Source organism: Pteropus alecto, unplaced genomic scaffold (genome assembly GCF_000325575.1).
Source record: "Pteropus alecto unplaced genomic scaffold, ASM32557v1 scaffold288, whole genome shotgun sequence".
Classification (NCBI taxonomy): Eukaryota; Metazoa; Chordata; class Mammalia; order Chiroptera; family Pteropodidae; genus Pteropus; species Pteropus alecto.
Window position 1 is genome coordinate 2,825,296 of NW_006442124.1, and position 6,317 is coordinate 2,831,612.

The 6,317-nt window shown below is 38.4% G+C and overlaps 1 long non-coding RNA gene across 1 annotated transcript in view; it reads right to left on the bottom strand.

The window, feature by feature from the left end:
• Window positions 1-372: 372 nt before the first annotated feature.
• LOC112470089 overlaps window positions 373-6,317 on the bottom strand; it is a 71,382-nt gene continuing 65,437 nt past the window's right edge. The window contains exons 2-4 of the long non-coding RNA XR_003042826.1: window positions 2,471-2,557; window positions 892-976; window positions 373-529 (exon numbers count right to left, since the gene is read on the bottom strand). This is a non-coding gene — a long non-coding RNA (uncharacterized LOC112470089). The remainder of the gene's footprint in view (window positions 530-891; window positions 977-2,470; window positions 2,558-6,317) is intronic.

The following is a 6,317-nucleotide window of genomic DNA, read 5'->3' on the forward strand; positions in this document are numbered from 1 at the left end:
GAGACTTCAACAACTAATGCAAAACGAGTACTTGATCATTCACCGTACAAGTCAGATGTGTCTACATTTTTCTTCCACTCTTTAAATATTTAAAGGGAAATCGGCATTTGGGTCTGAATTATCTGAATAATCCCACAATTCTCCATTGGCTTTTAGTAGACATTCAAGATAAATTAAAAATAATAATAATAACTATCTTTAAAATTAAACATTATACATATTAAATGTCTATTTTAAAATGACAGCAAAGTTATTTGCCTTGGTTTTCACCCACGTAAGAAAATATTTCATAAAGCAAAAACTCAGGAAAGACGGTCACATGACCTGGTTTTCTAGATTGCTTCCTTTTGTTTAATGGACTTCCCTGTTTTATTAGAAAAGCTATCTGCATGTTTGCAGATACAGGCACTTGCCTTCCGCCTGCTGGGGGTTGAGGTCCTCAGTAAGTGGTAGCAGGCCACTTCAGAGATCATTGTGAATTCTTCTCATGTACACAGGCTTCAGCCCAGGGTTGACGAGGAATTTTTAACTTCAAAAAAAAAAGAGGAGGAATCACGATAAATATTTCATTGTCTAGTCAACCCAATTTGTGAAGCCTCTGTCTCATTCAGCCTCTGGAGATTGCTACAGGAATCCTCCCCAGATGTTCTCCCTTCCAGCCAACTTACCACTGTGTGTGTGTTGGGGGTGGGGTTGGGGGTGGGGCACGTGCAGCATCTACATTCTAGAAGCCAGCTGTTAGAGAAGAGAGGGAGGGTTGCACCCACTGTGGGAGAGTACTGGATGTCACCGGCCACCCCTACCAGGCCACTGAACCTGTTCCCGAACTGGGCTAATTGACTGATGATCAACCAAGCTCTATTCTGCTCAGCTTTATACTATGCTCCTCACCGTGATAATCAGGAAGCATGTGGATCAAGAGCATGTGAAGCAGCGGGGAGCCGATCACTCTGACTTCCCTAAGTCAGCAGAAATCCTGAAAGAAAGATGCTGATTGAACAAATATTGGGCACGAGGATGACAAGGGCTTCGGGGTCCTTTGCATAGGCCCAGAGGCTCCCGTTTCTCTTTCTAACTACAGAGCGTCAGGGTTCTCGGTAGCCATGGGGCCCCATGTACCTGTCTTATTTGTTACCAGTATTGCTTTTTAAATTCATATTACCTATTGTGATTCTTCAGATACTGACACTTGTTCAAATCTCTTTGGATCATGCCTACATACTTAAGTTTGTCCTTCTACCAATATTAAATCTTATCTGTTCCTTGGATGGGATGACAATAGCTGTTCCACAGATACACTGTTGCCAGGAAAGAGTTTGGACCTATTGAGAAATAAGGAAGAGCCTAACACCCTCCTGAGAAGAGTATCCTGCCACAAATCGCCCTCGGCAGAAAGACTAGCCAAGCTAAAATCTTGAAAGAGCTGTTCCAGAAGAATTCTTGTTTGGGGTTTTAAAAACCACAAAGCCAAGATTTTGAAGGTAAATTTGATACTCCTACAGCTTGGCTGCACAAAATATGGAGTACGGTAAGCTCGTGACAAAGAATGCCACGCTTCTAGCCCCTCGGTGGTCTCAGAGGCTGTAACCAGAGTCTGAAGGGCAGAAAAGCTGAGTTGACACAGGAGATCAGAATGGGCTAAACATAACTCCTCAGAGGGTCTAGACGGTTCCTATTTGCTTGGCAATTTCAGAAAACACAGGAATTTTAGGCTGTCCTGCATATTTCACTTTTCTAGTCCTGTTTTCAAGGGATGAGATGTTTCTAATGCTGCAGGTAATGATGAATTATTTATTACATACTGACCAAGGCCTCACAGTACCACTTGTGTCTACTAATGATCAAGTTTTACCCAAAATAGAATTAAACCATGAATGAAATATAAATCATTTTGCAAGACACTGGATTTCTGTGTGTGTTTCTCACAAGAAATTCCATGTAGGCCCCATAATTTTGGATTATTAAAACCAGAATTTTATAATACTGGTATAAAGACCAAACTATTTTACCCATAAAATAATAGTTTTAGACAGACACTTATTTATTACTTTGACATTCATGAGGGGGAAAAGGCTTTTGATCCTAAAAAAAAAACACATTACTTCTCAACATAAAAAGGTAAAATAAGATCCAATTGCCAATTATCTAATTAGGAAATGTCCCAACTGAAGTTCTGAAATTTTTTTAAGTGAGCTTTCTTGGCCCTCAACAGGAGCTTTATGTAAATGTTCTCATTTAGACATGTCATTTTCATTAACATCACTGTGATATATAACTAATAACAGTTAAGTGTAATTATGGTCATATTTAGAAAATAATTGTGGTAAGACAGCATTTCATGATCAATCTTGTGCTACTCCCCTCGTATTTTACACTCAACTCTGCCTACTCGTGGCTTCTCCAGAAAACAGAACTTGGATACCACAAATGTCAGAAAGGACAAGACGTTTCTCATGCTTTATGTTCTTACCATTTTATTGCATATTGTTGTTGTCTTTGTTGTTTTCATTTATGATCTAATTCTTCAGTATTTCTCTCTGAATGGAATTAATTACATCTATAAATAAAGCATGATAGAGTGGACTTAAGTTTTGTTTTTGTTTTTTTATAGTAATTTTTTTTTCAATTACGGCTGGCATGTCATATTAGTTTCAGGTGTACAACATAGTGATTAGATATTTATATAACTTACAAAGTAATCACCCCTAAAAATCTAGTACCCATCTGACACCATACATAATTATTACAATATTATTGACTATATTCCCTACGCTATATTTTACCTCCCCATGACTATTTGAAACTACCAATATGTACTTCTTAATCCATTCCCCTTTTTCACTCAGCCTGCTAACCCCCTCCAATATGACAACCATCAAAATGTTCTCTGTATCTATGAGTTTGTTTCTGTTTTGTTTTTTCACTTATTTTCTTCTTTAGAATCCACGTATAAGTGAAATCATTAGGCATTTATCTTTCTCTGTCTGACTTACTCCACTCAGCACAATACCCTCTAGGTCCATTTATTCTGTTGCAGATGGCAAGATTTTATTCTTTTTTTATGGCTGAGTAATATTCTATTACACATATTTACCACCTCTTCTTTATCCATTCATCCATTGATAGACATCCAGTTTGCCTCCATATCTTCACTATTGTAAATGATGCTGTAATGAACATATGAATGCACATGTCCCTTTGAAGTAGTGTTTTGAGTTTCATCGGATAAATATCCAGAAGTGAGATTACTGGGTCTTTTTTGTGTTAGAGAAAATAATATGACATTTTTAAAAAAATAAAATAAAAATATAACTACCATGTGATCCAGCAATCCCACCTCTAGGTATATATTCAAAAGAATCTACAGCAGGGTCTTAAATAAATATATATGTTCATAGCAGCATTATTCACAATAGCCAAGGGGTAGAAGAAACCCAAATGTCCATCAAAAGAAGACTAGATAAATAAAATAAGGTATGTACACACAATAAAACCTTATTCAACCTTAAAATGGAAGAAAATCTTGTCATATACTACAACGTAGATGAACCTTGAGTACATTATACTAAGTGAAAGATTCCAGTCACAAAAAGATAAATACTGTTTGATTCCACTTATATGAGGTATCCAAAGTAATCAAATTCATAGAAACAGGAAGTAGAATGGTGGTTACCAGGGGCTGGAGAAGGGAGAAAAGTCGAGTCGTTTAATGGATATACAGTTTCACATTTCAAATTCTGGAGATCTGTTTCACAACAATGAATATGTTGAACCCTATCGAACTGTACGAATAAAAATGGTTAAGATGGTAAATTTTGTTTTTCATCACAATAAAAAAATGGTTTAATTTTTATTTTTTTTAAGTGGGTGTGTTGCAATGGAAGGTGAGTCCAGAGCAAGTGAAAGTTGACTTGTGGGGTGAGGCTGGGGGTGGGAGATAAGGGAGAACTAAGAGATTTTGAAGCAGAGGAAAAGAAACCAGCAGGAAAACATGTGTCCAGAGATATAAGGGAAAAAAGCAGAATGATGAAATCAAGTCCCAGGAGGAAGCAAGGCCTCCCACTGGAGACTAGCAAGGCTCCAAGAACACTGGGTAGAAGAACCACTACAAATGACATGAGGGCGTTTCTTTTCCAATAGTTCCAGTTTCCCACTTGAATAAATCAATGGCATTGTACACAAAAGCTAAGCGTTGGCTTCCTTGCATCATGAGTCTCCCAGTGTGAAAGAAAAACCACATGAGAGTGAATTAAAGTGATTTTTCAGACCCCAAACCGAAGCCAGCAGTGGAAGAGGTCTCCTAATTGGTACCAATACAAGATAAAATTCATATCAACCATTCATTCAACCAGTCTTTCCTCTTAGAGGCACTGCCGGGATGCTCTGTTGTGTCACACAGATACAGCCCCTGTTGTGTGTCTCTGCACCCTTGCTTTTCCGTTTCTCTTCAGAGTTGGTGAATGCCTTGAGATCTTGAACCAATCCTATAAGACCACTGCCCGTGGCAATAACAGGCCAGTGTTTGTACAGTTATAGCCAAAGAAGTCCAACTCCATGGTAGCTGAGAAAGCAAAGTACTTCCAACCAGGAGCTCTGCCCACAAGGCAAAGAAGATAGGTTGGAACAGCCTACATGGTCTAAGACTTGGCTGGCCCAGTATGAGTCCTAACCGAGAACCAGAGCACATGAGAAAGGACACAAGTGTAGCTCAAAGGCAGCAGTGAAAGAAGGGCATGAAAGAAACGTCAGCAGAAAAAGTCATTCGTATCATTTGCTGTAGCACCTTATATCCTGTGGTTTACGGAAGCCCAGAGGGCAGCTTGGATCCGGCAGATCACTGTGGAGAGAAGCCTCTCTCTTGAGCAGGAGCAGAATTTATAGTGCCCTTGATGCCTCTAAAGTCAGACCTGAAATGTCTTTTTCATCTCTGGTCTCCCAGTCACCAAAGGATATCCATGGGATGTGGGAAGAAAATAGTAGAACTTCTACATATTTTTTAAAATCTTATCATTTTACATTTTTATCTTTATGTATATTTTATAATATATATAATCTATTAGTACAATATTAAGTATATTGGGAGTTTATGCTCAAAATATTTTAGTGATAAGGGTGAACAATCAAATAAAGTTTGGCAATTACTGCTTTGAAGCAACCTGTCCTTTAATAAACCTGTCCTTTAGTATCTGTAAGGAGGACATTAAGCACCATGCACCTGGGGATATCTATTGACTTTTGTACCAGACCAACAGACGGAGGTTGTGGGGAGACAAAGAGGAGAGTGGGGTGGGCAGGAGGGGCAGTTACCAGGTGGAACTAATTCCAAAGGGGCAGGAGAGATGACAAGGCTCCAGAAAAGCAGGAAAAAGAAGAGAATTTCCAAAGGATTGAGTAACGTTCGTGGAGTCTGCTGTCAAGAGGCAAATTTTATCAGACCTATCCATGGTTTTCCTTGGCTTTCACACACCACGTTGTTGCATTCAGAAGGTAAAGGAGTCCTACAGGTAGAAAAGCTTTTATACTCAAGGATATAGAGGTTATGTCCTTAGTGGGTTTACTAATTTCCCTGAATATGTCGTAAAAGGGAACAGCAACTTCTCCTGGTGGCTGAGATGTGGTAGCATCCTCAGCTGGAGGTTAGGCTTTCCAGGGAACTCACACGCATGGGCACACATGCATGCATGTATGCACACAACATGCAGGCATATGAACACACCTGTATGCTTATACACATGCGTACAAATATGTGCACACACATATACACACAAACTCAAGTTCACGGTTCTAAAACATGAATTTGTATGTTTCAAGTCTTAATTTCTATAATGTTGAATGTAACATATCTAACTAGTAAAAATAAATAAGTAAAATATTTTAAGTATGTAATGGCCATCATTTTCACGAGGTTGGCAACTAGGTGCATTATTTTGCACCTTAATGGATTTGGAAAGACCAACATAATTACAAGCTTGATAAAGAATGAGGAGAGTACTTTGAATCTATATCAATGTCCTCATTTACAATGGCTTCTTAAAAATCCATCATATAGCTCTGTCACAAATTATTTTATCAAATCCTGCTGGGCAGAAAAAATGAAGACGTGAAGATCAAAGGGTACAAGGTGCCAGTGAAGTAAGATATATAAATTCTAGAGATCCACCACATAGCATAATGTCCATAGCGAACAATTCTGTATTATATACTTAAAATGTGTTGTGAGGGTAGGTCTTATGTTAAGTGTTCTTACCACAAAAGGAAGAAAGAAAGAAAAAGAAAGAAAGAAAGAAAGAAAGAAAGGAAGGAAGGAAGGAAGGAAG